Here is a 20,219-nt window from a genome sequence, read left to right as displayed (position 1 = left end):
GAAGTACTTTTAATTTAAGAGTTTTTCCTTCTTGTCTAGAAATTCCTGCAGCCATATATTTGATTTTCATTTTGTTGGGATAGTTAAGTATTTACTTATTTATTGCATATGTTTATTACATGCCTCTACGAGGCTACTGACAGGGGTACTGTGAGATCTCTTTAAAATTATGCTAATAATAATAAGCTACAAAAGTAATTAATGAGTAGTTTCCTAACTTTTCTGCTGCAATGGCTAAAGAATATTTATTATATATCCTATTAAATTGTTAAGAAGTATACATAAATCAGTTCTGTCACCAAACTTAAAAATATTAAGGTGATACTTTGATCTGAAGAACATTTAAAAAAAAGTGAAAAGGCATTGAGCTCTGTTTGGAGATAAGGTTGCTGTGTTTTCCAATATTTTAAATCAATCTAGCTTTTTAACTTTATTGTATTTAAGGAGGATGGATTTCTTTTCCAGTTCAAAAGTATTCTAAATATAATAAAAGAATCCAGTCTGCAATGAGAAGGCCAGAAATTCAGAAAGTCAGAGGAAATATCAGAGGAAACTAGGTGATATTAAACAAAATATTCTGCCACTAAATAAGCCATTTATTGCCTTCCCTTTTCTGAGACTGATTTTAGACCACTGCAATATGGAATTCCATGATTTTTTTTTAAGGTGAAATACACTATGCTTTCAGGGTAAATATGTTAGGAGCAGCAGAAACAAGACAGTTTGGTAGTTGGATGTCATGGTCTGTTTTCAGTAGCAGGTGTTCCAGATCACGGGCCAGTTAAGGAATGCCAAGGTGCAGAGAGGGCTGGCTGCTCTGACGAGGGGCTGGTCCCAGACAAGCACAGTGCAGGTCTCAGGTCCAGCCAGAAGACAAGAGTGCAGGCCAGCACCTCTACAACCTCGCTCAGACAAGGACCCCAGGACCAGGTCTGAGTTTAAAAGGGATTTCTGGGCCATAAGTGGGGTGAAGGTCCAGATGAGGTTAGTCAGGTCAAGGAAGGGCTGCACAGAGGACACACACAGGACAATGGAAGCAAAATGTTCGGGAATTCCAGTAGAATCACAACAACCACTTGAGTTTTACTGTGTCATAAAAAAAAGAAAAAAAGACTGAATAAAATAGGTCCTTAAACACGCAGAGGCAGGTAAGGAATACATGCAGAAATAGCACAGTGCTCTCTGGTGGCGCAGTTTCAAAGCTCCCAGGTACGAGGAAGGCAGCATGGCTCTGCAGAAAGTGAAGGGGCTGAGGATACACCCAAAGCTCTCCCCGGTTCACAATATACTGTTGGACAAGGGGTTTTGTCGACACATTCCATTAATCCAAACCCTAAATGGGGATAAAAGCTGCAATGGCCTTGGAATTAGTCTTGTATCACTGCAAATTATTAATTATACTGCTATAATTCATACTTGTAAGCTAAGAGGTTCCCTCAGCTTTGGTACATTTGCTTAATGAGGCATACAGCTCTTCTTTTGCCAGTACACTTTCAATCTCAAATCCTGTCAAGCAGGATTTATGTGCTTTAGTTTTAGTACAAAATGAGAAATACAATGCTACATGTTGTAGAACAATTCTGACAACTATTGTCTTGCTGTTTACACAGCCTAAATTACATGCTAGTTTAGTCATTATTCAATGTGATGTTACAAGTGAGAAAAAAAATCAGTAATCCAAATTGTCTCAAAAATAATTACTTTTAGTAAGGCTTGCAGCTACTGTAATCAGGGCAGAAGTTTGTCCAAAATTATCAAATGTTTAAAAGGAAGTAAGAAACAGCTTCTGCTCTTTGTTTTCCTTGGGCTGTGATGTAGACTCAGGGGAATTGCCTATGTCAGAGAATTGTTTATATTGGGAATTAGAGGATTTTATGAGATTTAATTACAGTGGATTTTCTCCCATATAGCAGAAGCTACAGAATGGAAATTCAGTCATCTGCTTTTAAGCAGGATCATCATAGTAAGAGACAAAAAAGAACAAATTATTGAGCCCATCCTCTTGAAAAGGCTATAGTTCCCTTATATAGGATATACTGGATATTCAGCTTATACTCCATGGAACAGCAGCTAAAAATCCACTTAATACAGAGGGGCTGACCCTTGAAAACTGGATCGCATAGAATTTTGTGACATTCAGATCTTTCATTCAAAACAAAATGTTCTCAGTTTTTAGTTATTTACACTGTAATTTCTAGGAATATTATTTTACAGTTTCCAAGCTTTAAAATGTTTCTCCTCTATGAAGACAACTTCTATGATAAAGAATCCAAGCCATGTTAAAAGTACATTAAAAAATAGTGCTCACATTTTAAAGTAAAAGAAAAGCATTTAACAAAATCTCAGCAATACTATCCAGAAATTCGGACTCAGATGTTTTAAAACCTTGCCTGAAGTTATAGCTGATAGCATAAATATTCAGCAGGTAGTAGCACAGTTATCATGCTTCTCTGTGTTGTGAAGAAAATCTTCCATTTGACTGCATTGTATTCCCTAATCAAAGGGAACAAATGTTATTGAAAGATCATTTAGAGAAGACAGCTTTGTCGTCAGACTTAGTCTCTATGAAATAAAAGGTGGAAGAGTTTCAGGCTGTTAAGAGAATATAAGCCTTACCTTTTTGACTTCTTAAAAAAAATCATACTGTGAATATATCAAATGTATTCACTTTTCTTATACAAGAGAGCAGACAACAGACAGCCTAGAGCATGAATTTGGTATTTCTGTTACAGAGCAGAGGTCTGCACATGGCCAGCCCTCCATGGGAAGCACAGTTTTGTGGCACAAACCTTGAACATTTACTGCAGTGAGGCTTTTTCCTAGCTAGCTTGTCTGCAAGCATGTGTGCTTGTCCACAGAAGACTGCTCCAGATGTGATCATCTGGAAAATGTCCTACTTCCAAAAGACTGCCCCTTGGCACAACAATCTGCTGTTAACACTGCTCCGGCAACTTACAGGGGCCACTGCTGCCCATCAGCAGCACATACAAGTCTCTCTTGACTGAGTATTAGAAGTTTGCAAGCCATCCTGGTGGCTCACAACACATTAAGAAATTTATATTCAATCTCATTTATGACCAAATTGCAGGTTACAAACTAGTTCAGATGAGTTGCCTATTCTGTCTTGCAGATGTGCCTGACCAGGGCCATGGATAACCAAGAAGAACTTACAGGCAGACACAGAAGCAAGATTACACACATTTTGTGGAACTCTACAAGTTTTGTGAATTGATGAGTATGTGGAATTTGAAACACTATTAATTACATTAATTATAATCATATAGATACTAGTAAAAGTCTATTCAGTTAATGTAATTAATTAGCAGTGCCTTTATGTTGTACTTCTTGCTCTTTATGTATTTAACACACAGTAAGTGTCCTCTTTCCAATGATCATCTTCTGCTTGTAGTACAACTTACATGAAGCTTTAAGGAGTGCAAGTACTTGCTCAGATATATTTTGTGTTAATTAACACATGCAGTAAAGGGAAAGGAATTACATAAACAACTCCAAAGCAGTCCTTTTAAAATGCAACGTAAACTTCAGTCAGCTTAATAAACAAATTCTCAAATATAAACTCTTACTTTGATTTTCAATTATACTTTTTAGAAACATTATTTACATCAGAACTTTTAATGCATACTGTCCAACTATTTTTAAGAAAACCTGCAGGCTCCTTTTTTGGATTTTTTTATCTTTTGATTAACACTAAAAAAAATCACAAAATATTTTGTGCAAAGAGTTTTAATTTTAAAAGTCTGTTTTTCAATTAAACAAAATTTTATCTGAAATACTTTTGGAGAGAACTGATACAAATAAATTTGCAGACACGGACCACTACCCTTTAAAAAAACTGGAATGGAAGAAGTTAGGTATAGCTCAAGCCAGAATCATAACAAACGTTTCCCTTTCAAAAATCCACAGTCAACAAATAAATGTATAAGGTTTTGGTTATAAGTTCCTCAGGTGCCAAATCAAAATAGTTATTCTTCCTGGGCTTACTGGGAACAATTCTTTTCTGGAAATTGAGACAGAGACAGCACAATTGTACTACACAAGGCTGACAAAGGTCTCAACTCTTTCCAGGCTCAGACACGAGCCAAGGGCAGCATCATTGCTTTACTCCAGGTTCCTGCATTTGCAGCTCGGGAGAAAAAAAGCATGCAAGGAGGACACAAAGAGCAGTGAAAAAACTAGCTACTAAACAATGCTGCACTCGTGTGCCAAAACATCCCTCTACACAAAAGGGTAAATAAGGACACTGTGGACTTCTTGTTCTTACTGGGAGAAGCTCCTGCTTTAAGCAACAATCTCATTATACATCGTTCACTGCAGGGAAAACAAAGTCTGGAAGGAGGGACAAACAAATGAGAAACTTTGTGCTGGCTAGCCTAAGGACACCCTATGGGCCTTGTGGCACAGGACCTCCCCTGCTCACAGATGCTACACAAATTCAATTACACTGAGGAGCGCCTCTGTCAAACCCCACAGTGCCTGGCTCAGACACGCAATTACTTCCATATTCTATTACAAAAACAGCCAAACTTTCATAGGCCTGAAGCTAGCATATATTCAGGGCTTCATTGTATCTACTCTCTAAATGCTTCTCTTAATTATATTTGGTCCCTAAGGGAGGCTTGAGGCCTTCCTCATTTGCTCTCTCTTCCACTATGGTTGGTTTGATCCCCAAAGCAAAAGACTGAAATGGGATGGGAAGACACAACAAGTAAACAAGTATTCCAAATGCACAATCTTTTTTTTCGCCCCAACTCTAGTGGTGTTAGAAATGCCATATTAACAGCAGCAGCATGAACACTATTGCAGACACATATTTACAAACAATACGCTTTGAGTATTTGCTCTAGGCAGAACAAACAACAGTCTCAGTCCTCCAGGCACACTCCATGCATCTGGTGCACCACTGACAGGATACCTGAATTATCAAAGCTGGAAATTCTGGCATATATCTTTTATGTGCAGAACACTATGCATCAACTTACTTCTCTTACGTAAAAATGGGCTCAACAAATAAATAAAAATAACTTCCTATACACTTACAGAGGTGGTGGCACTTCTCTAAGGACTCTTACAAAAGTTGTATCTGTCACATGTAGGGAACACTGGAAATAAAAGAGCAGAAAAGAAAATGTATTAACCCCCATGTCTTCATGTTTCAGTCTGAGTAATTAATACTGTTTTTCATCCACATACCACTGGGATACCAACTGGTCATGGAAATGGTCCCCACAGTCATCCTGAGACTCTATTTACATGCATGATCCTGAATTCATAGGGAAGAACCCATTCATTTCAGTGGGCTTGAGATGTGTTTCTTGGGTATCACCAAGATGCTGTCGTGCCAGAGCTCCTATTGCCAGCAGTGTGCACTGGTGACAGGAAAATCACATACTGCAATGTGCAGCTGATGCAGCTCAGGGAATGCAAGTTTCGTGATAATTATACATGTTGACAACTATTCAGAAAATCAAACGATAAACTTCTAAAAGATCTTATTCAAATTATCCCTTATCTTGAGGTGGTCTAATTCACCCCTGAGGTGTGCGTGGTGCTGCCCACACCGTATTTTGGCTCTAACCGCTCAGCTAACTCAGCTCACACGAACTACAGGTAAACTTTTGCCAGACACGAACGCATCTGACAGTTTGCTGCGGCTACAGCCGCGCTCCGCAGCTCTCGCTGCCCAGCTCTGCAGCTGTTAGCAATCCCACAGGCGGTGCCAGCACACCTATTCGCGCTCCGGCAGCAGAGCGGGGTCCCGCCGCAGCCCCGCCGCCCCGCCCCGCGCTCCCTCAGCCCTCTCGCCACACGAGGCGCCCGCCGCCGGCGCGGCCCGCGGCTCTCGCGGGAAGATGGCGGCTCTCGCGAGAGGCGGGTGGCGCGGCTGCCCGTAGCTATGGCAGCGGGGGATGATCGCGCCCGGCGGGACGCGCGCGGGGACAGGTAGGGACTGAAACCGCTCCGGGGACGCTGGGGATTGCTCTCCTCTCGCCCTGTTCCCGCAGGACAAACCGCGGCCAGCCCCAGCTGTCCTGTGGCTGCTTGGCCGGGCGCCCGGAGCCCCGCCGGTGGCGACCCCCGCTCTGTGCCGCGGCGCAGCCCCGCCGCCTGAGGCGGGCCGCAGCGGGTCCGTGCGGGACTGGCCGGGCCGAACCCGGCCCGAGCTGACCTCGGCGGGACTGCGAGCCAAGGGCCCTCCGCTGTGCGCGCCGCAGAAGGGAAGAGGAGCCGCAGGTACGGGAAAAACGAGGAGACTAGAGGCTAAAAGGTTATTTTATTAGCGGGGGTCTTTGAACCGATGAGGGATGTTGCATTATCTTGGTTAACAACCGAGGCGCGATCAGCTGCCCTCAAAAGTTAAACTTCCATAGGAACTGCTGTTGGTTAGAAGTGCCTCCTCAGTATTTAATTTATTATGTTGGTCTAAGGTAGGCAAAACCATGTGCTTTTTTTTTTTCCCCTCTTTTTAAAGATAGCAGAAACTCTTGCTTTTCCAGGGTCTGATTTCTCTTGAAACCTTTCTTTCCGTGAAGGAATATGAGTGGACATTGAAGAGGATTACAGCCAGAAATAGAAACCATAACAATATACAACCTATGCATTTAAAAAGTTGCAGGCACAATGGCTTTCTGGTCGTTCAGCTACATGAACTTGTTGGAAGTAACGGCTGATTGTATGTGTGAAAAAAATTCAAAAAGCTTTTCAGATTTTGGAACAAATTCTGAGTGTTTTAATCATGGAAAAAATATGCATGTGAAAAGGGAGGGAAAACAGTTATGTATTTCGCATGCAGTTTGAAAGAAAGACATATGTGCTGAGAAAAATCTCTAAGATTGTGCTACTTTTCAGACTTGAAAAAATCTATAACTGAAAGGTTTTGTGCTGCAGTATTCTTGACATTAAATAGCAGTTTTGGAAAACAATAGCAACATAGATAGTCTTGTGTTTGCTTCAAGAGGGAAGGAAAGCACTGCTGTGCTGAGAACTCAACTGGTGAGGTAACACAGGATTTGAATATGACAGCTTTAAAAGTAATTCGAGAAAAGGTATTATGGGCTGAAAAATATTTGTCAGCCTGTTGAAATCTGTTCTCATTTAGGAAGTGACAGAAATAACAGAGCTTACAGAGTATCCAATCCAGTTAAACTATTCCATCACCTAATCAAATCCATATCTAATCAAGTGTGCTTCATATAATTCAGACTGAATTAAATAGGAATTTTACTTTTTTGCTTGTTTGTTTCCTCCTCACCTGGGTGATGTCACCTATGAAGCCTTTTGCCACAATGTTCTTGGAGTACAGTGAGGTGTAAGGGTGTGCTTGATTTGTCCAGCGCAGGCAGACTTACTTCCACTTATCCTAGAGAATTTAGAAATATTGGAGGGGTTTTTTTTATGCTAGTGACAGCTGTAAAAACATTACAGTGCATTTCTTTCAGGCATTGCAGGTAACAAATATGTCAGTTCTTCTCTCATTTCTGGGTTAAGAGTCTATTTTGAGACTGTAGTCACAAGTTCGTTAAAAAGGATAATGGGAATTTAAATCCTTCTCTATCTAGTCTTGGAGATGTTATTAGGCATTAAGCCTTCTTAGGGGAGTTTTCATGGAGACTACATAGAAGAGAAAGTATGTTTATTTCCCAGTTTGTGGGGCTTCATAAAGTTTGTTACCTTGAGAGGCTTATTGACTTTGAGGGATCTGTAAACATACCTATGTAAAGAGCAGTTGTGGCTGTCCAGAATCAGCTTTGGTCCAACTGTGCAAAATGCAACAGATGATATGACAAGAAAACTTTTCTTTAATAAGAGGATAAAAGAATAATAAAAAGTCGCAGCTATTGTTTGTTTTTGGTTTTTTAAATATCTGCTTACCTAACTTAAGAAGTAATAAAAGTGTCTTATAATTAACATACCTGCTGATACCTGTAGAACTTATCAGTCTTTTCATTTATTCTTGTGCAGCCTTCTGAATACTTTACACATCCTTCAGTTTTCTGAGATATATTCCACACACATTTATTCAAACAGTTTATTTTAATTTGTTCTCTGCAACACTTCTTATTTGATTTTAATTTCTTTATTTTCTGTCAGTGGTGGCTACAGTCACAATTCCAAAGTCATCTTGGATTCTGTCACTGAAGGTCGTTTCCTAGAATAGATATGCAGTGCTTGATGGCAGGGAAGGAGCAGCACAAAATTTTATTATTGTCAAAGAATTTTGATCGACTTGCTGGGATCTCTCTATCGGTGCTGTTAACCTCAAGTCAAGCAGTCGGCAATCCCCACTCCTTAGGATTTTGCCTTCATCTGTAGGCAGCCCCATTCCCTAGGCTTACGTTCTGTGTGTGAGACTGCTGGGAGCAACCATCTCCTGGTGTAGTCTGTTCACTTTCTAAAACAAGTGATACAATGCAGTAGGTCTCTTGTTGTGTTTCTTGACATGGAAGTTTAGTGAGCTGTTTATTCCTTTTTTTTTTCTGTTATGTCACTTGATACATGGGGTTTCTTGTTCTGTGACCAGGGAAAGTTGGTCACAGGAAAGCCTGTGAGACCCCTGTCTGTGGGACACAGGTCTCATGTTTGGCCAAAGCAGGATTTGGCTTGATCATGCTACTCAGGTTTTATAGCAATAGACTATTTACTAGCTTAATTACTGAGCTTACATAACTTTGTACAATCATTCAGCTGGGAAGTTACCCTGTTGTACCTTTCCTAAAGTTACTGGAAAAGGAAGGAGAAACTTCAGTTTATCAATGCCTTAGTCAAAACCAAGGAACCTCCAAGGAAGGCAGGAGGCTCTTATTTTTTGACACTTTCCAAGATCTGTGAGTTGTTTGTATTCTGTTGTAGTCTTAAATATTAGAAGTAACATTTCATGTTCATAGAGTGTACAGCTTTTGGTAGATTTTGTTGTCTAGTGCCCTAAGCTTGTGAAGTAAAGGTGGTCTTAAAGGTGCTGTATTAAAAGTTGGTGTGCCTATTCACAAATGGAGAATCATGGTACCTGCTGAAAGCTTAATGTGATTGCTCCCAAACTAGTCAGAGGCAAAGGAAAGGGCTAGGCATGGTTTTGAGTCTTAAAACAATTTTTGTTCAAATTATGAAAGCATGTGGAAAATAATGTACGGCATGGCAAAATCCGTTTTTTTTCTTACATAATTTTGAAGAAATACTGTAAAAATATTTCTTCCCTTGTATTATTCTCAATAACTTGTAAATAAATCCATTTCTGAATTAAACCTGTCTGCAAGTAATACAATTCTTAAATGTTGCTGCTACAAGTGTTGTTTAAACATTTTGACTACAAATATGTCATAACAACTTGGAAAGTAAATTTGATACTCCTTTTATAGAGTACTCTGACCATTTTCTTTAAAACCTTCAGCCTTAAGAAATGCACCTTTCAACAAGTTATCTGAAGAGATCTTTAAGCAGGACTGTGAAATTCCAGCTTGAAGTGCTGCATATTAGTGTCTCTTCTTTCTTGTCTTTATTAATAAAACCCCTCAAAGCTTTGTACTGGTACAGAGGAAATTATGATAGGGTATCTGAGAGTCAGAAGTAACCTTTATCCACAGAAGAGTATGTTGTGCTACTAGTGGTATAATTTTTACTGTTCCCCTGGCACTCTCCAGAGACTGTGGTCTGGAGATGGTACCTGAGGAGGAGGAGACTACTACTGTTTTTTCATTTTTTTGTTATGTTGCTGGGGTTGTTTTCAGAAATGGAAATTGTCATGTTGAATTTTGAGTTTGATGGGAACAGGACTAAGCCTGACAAATCAATTTGCAAAGGCCAGGGCTGTCAGATGATAATAGCTTGGCTTCATTACCGACCAGTTTAGATTTGAACCAATGACCTAGAGGTGAAAAGCTCAGAATCCTCTGATCTATCCATATGTTCTCTTGTTTGAAGTCCTTGTAGTCCTCTTAAACTGAACATGCAGTAAATATTGAGCATCATTTGCACTTGTAAATATTCGAATAGTGTCCATTCCAGTTGTCTGCTGTGCGTGTGAGGACACTGCAGTTAAATATAGTAACAATTTCTTACACTCTCTGGCTTTTCATGAGAAACCCTCATACAAATCCAACCATATGGCAAAACCCAGCATTATCCTAAAACCATTAACAAAGAACCTTTTGCTGCCATTAACAAGAAAATTAATCTACAGCTCTAAGTAGCATACTGGGAGTTATTAATAACATCAGGCTACTGCTAAGAAAATGAACTTAAATAAAATATCATTAGGAGCTGAGTCATCCCACCAACATTCTGCATGTTGTATCCAGGTTGGTATTTATCTATGAAAGCCTTTTCAGAGTGTATTATCTTTATTACCGATCTACTTTCTTCTTCATTGAGAATCTTTAATGCTGTAAAAATGCATAATGGAAAACCATTTGCATGGATTTCATAAAATAGGTTGAAAAATATTTGAAATGTGCCAACAGGTACTCATCAACTATTTTCCCATTCTTTCTAAGTAGGATGTTCCTAGGAAACGTACTGAACATCGTCAACAAATGTAAATACTTGGGCAACAAATGTAAATACTTGGGCAAGTGATTCTTAGTTTCTAAGCTACTAAGCCAAGTTACTGTCTACAAGTCATAGTTTCTGTGAGCTACAGAAATAATAAAATTAACATTTGTGTGTAATTTTTTTTCTCTCCTTATCCCTTCTCCAATCCTTAATCTCATTCTAGTTTGCAACAACAGACACTGCTGTGTCTGTACTGATTGACCTGCTGCCAAATCAAATACAAAGAGGTGAATTTTCCTACTTTCTCCTCACTATGAGAGCAAAATAGGTCTTTTTCGTCTACCTGGCCATTAATTTTCATGTAGTTTATAGGAACTAAATTATTTTGGAGATCTCTGGGGGTTTTATTTCAAAATGCTGGAAGTTAGTCAACTGATTCAAAAGGTGTTGGAAGGAAACCTATTTTGGTCAGATGATTCGGTAGGCAACAAAAATAAATTACTGCCTAGTTACTAATGAAACCAGGCATATGATTATGCTGTCTGATTTCTCCTTGGTCCCATTTGTTTTCTCCCCATTCTCAGCTAGAGCATCTCTGTTGGAGCAGTATTTTCCTTTTTGCATAGCATTTCTAGTAGATGGGATGTGAGCTGTATCTCTTGAGTACTATTTTTCCCAGCCCTTTGATAGCACTGCACTCATCTTCCAGGGCCTCTGTCATTGAAAGCAAAATGTCTGAATCCTTGGGAGTTTTTGAGAATTGGAGAAATTAGGATTTTAAAACTCACAGATACAATTTGTCAATGTTTCCTTCTTTTGAATATCTCTCCAGACCTGAAACAATGCCATTTTATGTTGGTGGTTTTTTTTGGTTTTTTGTTTTTTTCTTTTTAATGCAGATAAGACTTCACTGAATTGTGATTGTCTGTAAAAGTGTGGCAGAACATGAACCTTGGTGATCTTTTAATTATTTTGCAAAAGGCTCTGGCTTATTACATGCTGACATAATTGATTTGATGTGTGCATTTGATCAAGCATGCAGTCCTTGAATTTGAAGACTAGAAGTCTGACTTTTGCAATACTTTCCCCTTTGTCTTTACAACACTGAAATTCAGGCGGTTAAACCTCAGCTGCTTTCCCATCCTATTTAAATTGGAACAGTGAATGTGGGTTTATTGTAGATATCTGTTTTCAGAATGTAGTCAAGCTTGCTAGATGGTATAAACCATTTAGTGCCATCAGCTGGTGCAAAAGAGGGGGTTTGAGTATGTGCATTACCAATAAGCAGTAACTACTGGTTGGAAGGTAGAAGCAGGTCGAATGAACTGTAATAACTAATGATCACAAATTAGTGTTTTGACTAGAATGTTTTTCCATGATACAGTTTGGCTCATCAAAATTCATGCCGAAATACACACTGCATATTGTGTGTGTGGTGGGAACAGTTTGCATATGTAAAGCTTGCAAGGAATCAAGGGGAAATCAGCTTTTTTCCTTTTTTTTTTCCTATCTGCTTGTTTATTTCTAATACTTGGTAAATGTAAATCAGTATTTGTAGTAGATAATGTTTGGTGGATGTAATTCTTATGGTTTCACTTTTGAAAAAATGATACGTGGTTTATTACATTTTGAATTTTGAAAATAATGAATGGACTAAAAATACATGACAGTGATTCAGACGTGGGAGACTGTTTGAAGAGGAGGAATCATCTGTAAGTATTTCCACAAAACATGGAAATATGTCTATTCTGAGAAATAGTTAATCAGTAAAGTGTGTCACAAACCAAAGGATAGCAAAAGACTTTATAATCCTCGGGTTTGTATTGCCAGTACAATGAACATACAAATGGATCGATAAACAACAGCTAATGCATCTCAGCATGTTGGTACATGAGCTGTTACTGTGACATGGAAACAGGTTAATGTCCTCAGTAGATCTGCATGTTACTCAGGAAAATAGGTCATAGTAGGGGAAAGGGAGTGGAAATTAAAAAGAAAAAAAAATTGACTTTTTTATTCTGCCTGTTCCTTAAACCTTTTTCATTATGCTGCGTCTGAGGTACAGTAATAAATAGACAGCCAAACTTCATAAACATTGTGATAGTAAACTACAGCACTCTCTCATCAGAGAGATTAGTCTGTTATGGACACTCTTATCAGAACAATCTATGCAGTACTTGTAACAGATGGTATCTGGGGAGTTCATGTAAATACTTCTGAAGTATGTTAAAAAAGGCGTTGTCAGCAAAACCTTTAGGATTCTTTGATTATGGATGTTTGATAGATTTTAAATAGAGATTTATTTATTTTTCTCAAAGCGAATCACAAAAACCCACTGTGGTGTGAGTTTGGCAATATTGCAGTTTTCATTGAAGTGTGGTTTTTATGGTATTCCTAATTTGGTTAAAGCCTTCAAGAGACAACTTCCACAAACTTTTCAGGGAAGCTTTTTAAAACTTCATTTTAGATACTTTTCTTAAAATGCTGCTTCAGGAGAGGATGGAGAAGGAGAGAATCGATCTTTCCTGTTAGCAAAAACTAGCTGGGTTTTAGACTAGAAGATAGCCATCTTCTAAGAAGTACCTTCTGTTGTGCAAATGTGTTTTCTTTAGGGGCTCTTTATTTTTGGGATAGAAAGTTTAATAATATAAGATAGTTTAATTAATTTAGTAATGTACTTCTTCAATCAGCCTGCTTATTGTTGTTAATAATTGTAGCACTCATATTCAGCTGTATAATTATCACAGAAATTAAGATTTTTGCTACATATCCAGTATGTTTTCCTCTGTTCACTTTCTGCATGTGATGGATTCTCCTCTGCCTGTTTGGCTGATATTGCAGCTGCAGCCTGGAAAGGTACCTGGGCAATTCCACTCTATTAGATTCTTGCCTGGTAGGAACCAGCACTGATTACAGGTGGAAGGTGGTAGAGTCTTGTTTTTTCCATTATAACAGGGACCTTAGGCTCAGAGGTAAAGAGGGACATTTTCAAATTGAAGTTGCTTTTTCTGACTGCATAACTTCAGGAACATTTCTAGACAAAAACAGCAGTACTGGGAAAATCTCGTTTTTAAGGATTATTCTGCAAAGGAATACTGGAGATTTTGGGAGAGAAAACATGGAAAATGTATGACTATTGCAGTGTCCTGCCCATCTGAATTGCTTAATTCTGCTCTGAAATATAGTACTTCAAGTATCAATTACAAATTTGTTTTGTTTTCTTCCTCTGATAAGGATTGCATGCACTGTTTGTACAGGAGTTAGGATTGATATGCCATTTGCCAATAAATTTTAACCTTTGATATATTTTATCTCTTGTATGCATAATAAATAAAAATTACTTAAAGTTGTTTGAGCAAGAATCCAAAACCTGAAATAAGATTTCTCATTAATCCTAACCTCTATAAAAATCTTTGGATGTTTTTTAATTTGGATTTTCATGGTAGAAAACATCAAATAGTAACTTGTTTTACTATTGTTTTACTTGAAATGTAGCTGTCTTTGGTAGGTCTGAAAATGGTTGTGTCATAGTGCTTCCCTCATGTCTCTGCTGTCCCAATTTAGTTAATAGTATCATCTAAAAAAAGTGCAACAATATTGCAGGTTGTTCCTTGGCTTTCCTCCTTCCTGCCCCAGCCTGTCAGGAGTTAGTTTGAGTGATGACATATATGTTAAATGCCAGAACCCATATCCTTATCCAAAGAGGTGAATAAATTATGATACTCATTTTTGGCTATAATTGGGAATAGCCTTGAGTATTAATAGCACTCAAATTTTGATTATTACTTCAATAAAACTTCAATAAAAATGAAAATAGTGTTCTTGAGGTGAATTCTGACAATTCTTAGTGGCAATTGCTTGTTTTCTGCATACTAAATTTTCGGTCCTTCTGTGTAATGCCAGCCTGTTGAGCTGATACAGCACTGCCAATATGTCTCTGCTTTAAACAGGATATAAAAATATCTTCAGTTGTCCAGTCGAACTAATGTTCTTATTTGGTTTGTGAAAATCACTCATTAATACAAAGTAGGAACTTCCCTCAGAAAGCATGTGAAGTATGTTATGAATTTATGGACATAAATTAAAACAAGAAAGGTTCTGACTGGTGATGAGGAAGATATTTTTTCCCCAACTCCATTGACAGCCATGTATTTGAATAGGAGGCGATCCAGTCTACAACCTCAGATGATTTGAAGTCCCAGCTGGATGTTGCCCAGAGCAACCTGATCTGGCCTCTTAGCCATGCTTTCAGTGTGAGGTTAGGCTAGAGACCTTCTCTGGGATCATTTCTAGCCTCAGTTATTCTGTGGTTCTGATTTACTTGTTGATCACACTCATTTTCAGTGTTGTTTCTTCTTAACTGCGTGAGCTGTTCATTTGGAGTGCTCAGTAAATTCCTTTGGTAAGAATGGCATCACATGAGACAGGAGAATTAGAGGCACCAGCTTAGGAGGAAAGGCAAATTGCTGTGCCAACTGTCTTGATAAGCAGCTGAGGCTGTGGACAGATTAACTCCTGCTTTGAATAATATTTCTGTGAAGATTTAGTCCAGATTGAGCCATTTTTCTAAGAGGACATAACCAAACTAGGAAATGCTTTGTTCTAAATTCTAATAAACTGCAGGAACTTGACTAAACAAACATGAATTTTTGTACAAGAAATAGAGGATTCTCACACATATTATGTAATATTCAGAACAAATTGCAGTTGTTAGTAGGAGACAGCATAACTTGGATATAATGCAGGCAAGAAGATTAGAGCAAGGGAACTAGCACATTTTTTCTTCTAATAAAACAGACAAAATTTTAGACCTACCAGAAGAGTTTAGCAGGGTTTCTAAGCAGGAAGCACCAAGGCATTGTAAAATGTGCCTGTCACTGAGATAGTTACTTCAACTAAATTTGTTTGGTTTTCATTTTTTTTTATTTTGTTACTGATGTAAACAAAGAAGGAGGCCAAAAAGAAATTTTGTTAAATTGCAGTCAGCTGTTAAGCAGGCTGAACTGCATAAATGTTTTTCATGAATAGCATTGTCAGTTACTTTTGATTCTTTGGTAAGAAAGAAAAAATGCATTTAGATTTAAAAAAGAATCTCTTTGGAAGATTTTTTTTTCTTTTTGAGACTATAAAAAATTCTTTTGTCTTCAGAGCCAGAGTTGTCATGAGATAGGAAAAATTATCGAAACATTCATAATTTATGCCTATAGCTAATAGTTTTTGTTGAAGAGTTTAATACCTGCTTAAGGTTATAGTGAGGAGGAAGAAATCTTATTTCTCTACCTAGTAGTAATTTCTTTTTTATAAAACTGGTCCTAGACTTAGGTCAGTTTTGTTTTAAATGCCCACTTTAGATTTTACGGTTATCCTTTGGTGTGGGATGAAGATCAAAGAGTTGATTTTCATGTACATACTTTTAAGGAGAGCTGCAGGTGGAGCACCTGCCTGCTTGCCCCAGCAGAGCCGCTGGTGCTGCACAGGGATGTTCTGCATTGCCGGTCTGGTTTGCCAATTTACTCCAATAGAACGAGGTGATGGCAGTGCTTTCCAGTGTGAATGCCAAAGTGAGATCCAGCTGCTTGTTTTGGACTGCACACAGGTGGTCAAAACTGAAAAACAGTTAAAAAATATCTTGCCCCTTACTTTCCCCAATAGTTATCTGATATTTGTCCTCCCACGTGATGACTGTAGGCAATAAATGGAATTTTAGCACGTAAATTAGTATTTGAATTTTTCTTCCTCTGCCCACTTCCGTTATTTAGGTGTGTGGTCATGCAGCTTTAATTCTGCCAACATTCTTCATTCTTTAAAAAAAAAAATCCAAACTGCTACTGAATATAGAGAAAAATGGTGTCAAATGAAACAACAGATATTCAATTCTCCCATTTTTTATGAATATCAATCTGTTTGGTTTGTGTGGGTTTTAAAATCCCACCTTTGTCAGGGTGGGGATAAGTTGCCTTGGCTGCTTACCAAAGGAATTTTCTATTGTCTGATAATATTACCACATAAATGAAAAGCAGTGATCATGATTTTGAATCTGTTAAGAACTAGTGAAGGCCAGCACCAGGGTGCTCTAAAGAGATTGTGGGAAAATTCTTGATCTTGATAAATCCTCAGTCTCTTTCAATGAAGGCCAGCATTTTTACCTTATCCATGAGTGCCCTAACTCAGGACAGCACTAGTTCTGTCACTAATAGTGCTGTCCTTAGCTCTTCCTCTCATAAGGGGTTTACCTCCTCAGAAGAAATAGAAAAAGTAGCACAATGAACAAAATGTGTTTGCAACAGTAGCTGGTATGTAGGTCTTTCTTTGTGGTTTTCCAATCAGCTTTCACAAAGGATTTTATTATTGATCTGGTAAAAACATAATAATACTAATGGAACACTACATAGATCAGTCTAGACAAAGCCAATCACTTTGATTCTGACTTTGGAAACATGGACACTTGTAACTTTTTGTATCAGACAGAACTTCCCAAAAAAGCTAATGGTCAAACAGGTGTATGTGTGAATTTTTTTCTCGTTTCTAGGCTTTACAAAATAGACACGCAAAGTCTAATTACTTAATAGTTCCTTCAGCACTATTTGCCGGGTATAATTACCCTGTTGATTTTAGAGAGGCAAAATGATGTTCTTCTGCCTCAAAGGCATTCACTTAAATGTCTTGGTTTCTGAATGTGGGGGCAGAGGGTGAAGCATGTGTACATGTTTGCCTGTCATCTGCATGTTCTTTGGGAAATGCGATGCCAAATCCAGTGCCTTCCCCTAAGCTTACTTGGACTTATTGTCACAACTTATCCCATTCGCAGATTGAGATCTTTGAAATCATGGTTTTGAAAATTGAAAGTTGAAGTAGGAAAATTATGATTGCTGCCAAAAATCCATTTGACATTTCTATAAAGAAACCTATACTGGAGGAAATACTTTGTATGTTTTCAGGGCAGAATTGCTTTGGAGATTCTTTAAAAGGGTCATTAGGGAAATTTTTTCTCTGTTGCATTAGGATGCACTGGAGCTGCTGATATTATTTGGTATTTAGACTAAGATAATGTAGAGCAGGATTTGTCTCCTTTTTGATGATATCCATTCTCCTTTCACAACTAGAGTAGCCTCGTTCTTGCAGACAGAAGTTTCTACTAGGAGGGAATTTCTGTGATTTCAGTGGCTGTTGCTGCCTTAGGCAGCAACCCAAGACTGGAATTACAGACATATTTACAGCTAGATTCAGTCCTGCTTTCTTAGGTTGTTTAAATTTCAGCCTTGTGAGCCTTTTACTCCAATTGAATGGCATAACAGGAAAATATGTTTACCGGTACCTTCAGATTTCTGGATGCAGCCAGGATGCCAACATTGAAAGCTTTGTGTTATGAATTACATAGGTATTATATACCATTTGATTGCATGTTTAGTTATGTTTTAATTAGGAATATAACTCTGCCAAGTAGATAATGAAGTAGAATGTCTAGGCAAAGTATTAGAATGCGTGTTTAAAATGGTGTAAATTTGCAAGATGTACTAATAAAAATCAACAATATCTGTTATATAAGTAATTGGGAAATGATGTGCCTTGCATCTTCACACTGAATGCAATTTCTGCCTCTTTTATCAAGTCCAATTACATCACTTGCTTACTCAGCTCTTTTGGAATCTTTGCAGTAAGGAGAATTAAAATACAAAGGAAAATTCAGAAGAACTTGAGTCAGGTGTTTTGATTTCAGACATTTGTGAGCCTTAGTACTGAGTTTGCTCATTGCATTTTTGCAACCATTTTTTTAAGTTGCAAAGCTGTTGATTTATCAGAGGGGAAGTAAATGTAAAGGAGAGCAGGCTGGTGGTCTGGTAAACACAAAAGGAAGAATAGAACTTAAGAAAGAAATATGGACAGTTTCTTTTGCTTCAGTAACGTCTTAATGTTTAGCTTATCCATTTGAGTAGTGACTGTTGGTGGGTTGATACTATGGAAAAGATGACAACACTTAAAATTTTAGTGGAATGAGAACCGGGTCACTACTGCATTAGTTTTCACTCGGTATTTATTACGTCAGCATCCATTCCAGCCTTCCCAGTCAAATTGTATGTAGCTGTTACTCAGACATGCATGTGTTGTAGTCAAGGTCAGCTGCTTTATATGGCATCATTCCCTTGCTGCTTGTGAGCAATGTCCAGAAACAAGGCCTCCTCTGAGGCAAGAGGTTGAGGATTTATTTCTTGTCTTTGCTACATAAGCACGCAGAATTCCTTTCACTGTTAGAAAATTCAAATTAGTCCTGGTGAACTCAGTTATGAACGTGTTTTTCACCTTTTCTTTTTTATGAGAATTCTCCTTCAGTCTTTCTGTCCAGATATTTCAACAAAATTAACTTTGGCATGGTATCATAAGTAGCCAGAATGGATGGGCACAGAGGCTTGGCTTGTCAGAAGCTGTTAGTGTAGAACTCGGAATAAAATTTGGGTGTTCTGGCTGTTCCGGTACTGTCACATCCTCAGTTCAGTGGGAAGAGGAACCAGATCTTGAACTGTCTGTCTTCTTCTTCTTCCAGAAATAGTTCTAAAATCTGTTAAGTTCTACTGGGGTGGAAATTCTTGGAGGATATGCAAAGTGGCATAATGAAACATTACAATTAATTCTTTTGAGTTAGCAAATGATTTTGCTAATGTAACTTGTGTGCATATCTATAACCAAGAGAAAATAATTAGGTTTCATTCCAAAAATCTCCTTCATAGAACAGGCTTCCTCTGGACAGTAATCAGCAGTAATTACTTCTTGTTACGGGCCCTGACCATATAGACCGGATGCAACTGAGCTTGTAGCTAAAACTAAGCATAAACAAACATTGCGAATACAGGTTGTACTAACTGTTCAAATTATTAGAGAATGATTCAATTAGTTAGAGAATTACTAAACTAAATACGTGTTTGGATTAAATTCCAGTGTGGTTGTGAATAGAGCAGACTTGTTATATTCCCATGCTGTCATGTCAGGCAGTGAACTAGATAGGAGAGAGTTCTTACTTCTTTTCAAGTTTAAAGGTAATATTTGCATCAATGTGATTTTTTCATATCAACTGCTATCACATACGTGAGGCGGCAGTACAAAGTCTGCAAGGTGACGTGCCTCTTGTCATGCAAATTTTCCTAAACGCATTAAGTTCTTGAGGTCTGAGTTGAAATGATTCTTATGGGAGTTAGTAATCAATCCACTTCATGTAAAATAAAAATCAAACAGTTGTTAATTTAATGTCTGTTCCAAAGTACTGAATACCAGCCCACTTCAAATTTCCCAGTAAAATGCTATTTAGATAGTGATTAGTTGTGATTAGTATTAGTGTTCAAGATTAATATAATTAGTAACATTTTTTGCTAGCTTCCAGACATTAATCTTTTAATGTGCCTGTAGCGAAAAGCAAATAAGAAAAAAAACACCTCTCCCTTCCCATCCCACCAGTTGAAGCCTGAATATTTGTCCTTGTAAACTATCTCATCAGGAAAAATGTGATAAGTTATAAATTAGTGACTGAGCAGTTTCAATGTAAATTTTCTTTTATTATATTGCCTGAGATTTCCTTGAGTATATATAGTTAATTCACTAGTGGTTTATACTAACTTGTTTTGCTTCTCAGGGTAATTGGACTAGAAATACATTAATCTGTTAATGCAGTTCAGCTGGTGGTCAGTATCTTCTTAAGTCATGATAAATCAGTGTTTTAGCCTTTTTCT

The 20,219-nt window shown here is 38.0% G+C and overlaps 1 protein-coding gene and 1 long non-coding RNA gene across 3 annotated transcripts in view; one reads left to right on the top strand and one right to left on the bottom strand.

Annotated features, from left to right (window-relative positions):
* LOC146435434 (uncharacterized) overlaps positions 1-5,899 on the bottom strand; it is a 62,266-nt gene extending 56,367 nt beyond the window's left edge. Inside the window, exons 1-2 of the long non-coding RNA XR_014853232.1 lie at positions 5,747-5,899; positions 5,059-5,120 (exon numbers count right to left, since the gene is read on the bottom strand). This is a non-coding gene — a long non-coding RNA (uncharacterized LOC146435434). The remainder of the gene's footprint in view (positions 1-5,058; positions 5,121-5,746) is intronic.
* The window catches only part of USP54 (ubiquitin specific peptidase 54), a 99,387-nt gene continuing 85,002 nt past the window's right edge, over positions 5,835-20,219 (top strand). Inside the window, exon 1 of one of the 2 annotated variants that reach the window (XM_085065525.1) lies at positions 5,835-5,961. The gene's annotated coding sequence lies outside the window, so the exon portion shown is untranslated. Of the gene's footprint in view, positions 5,962-6,153; positions 6,253-20,219 lie in introns of those variants that run through there. The other variant, XM_085065524.1, reaches the window with a different exon arrangement.

This window comes from Lichenostomus cassidix, chromosome 6 (assembly GCF_008360975.1).
Source record: "Lichenostomus cassidix isolate B80296 chromosome 6, HeHo_3.0, whole genome shotgun sequence".
Classification (NCBI taxonomy): Eukaryota; Metazoa; Chordata; class Aves; order Passeriformes; family Meliphagidae; genus Lichenostomus; species Lichenostomus cassidix.
Note: the sequence above shows the minus strand (reverse complement) of the source record. Positions and strands in the feature narration are given on the sequence as shown.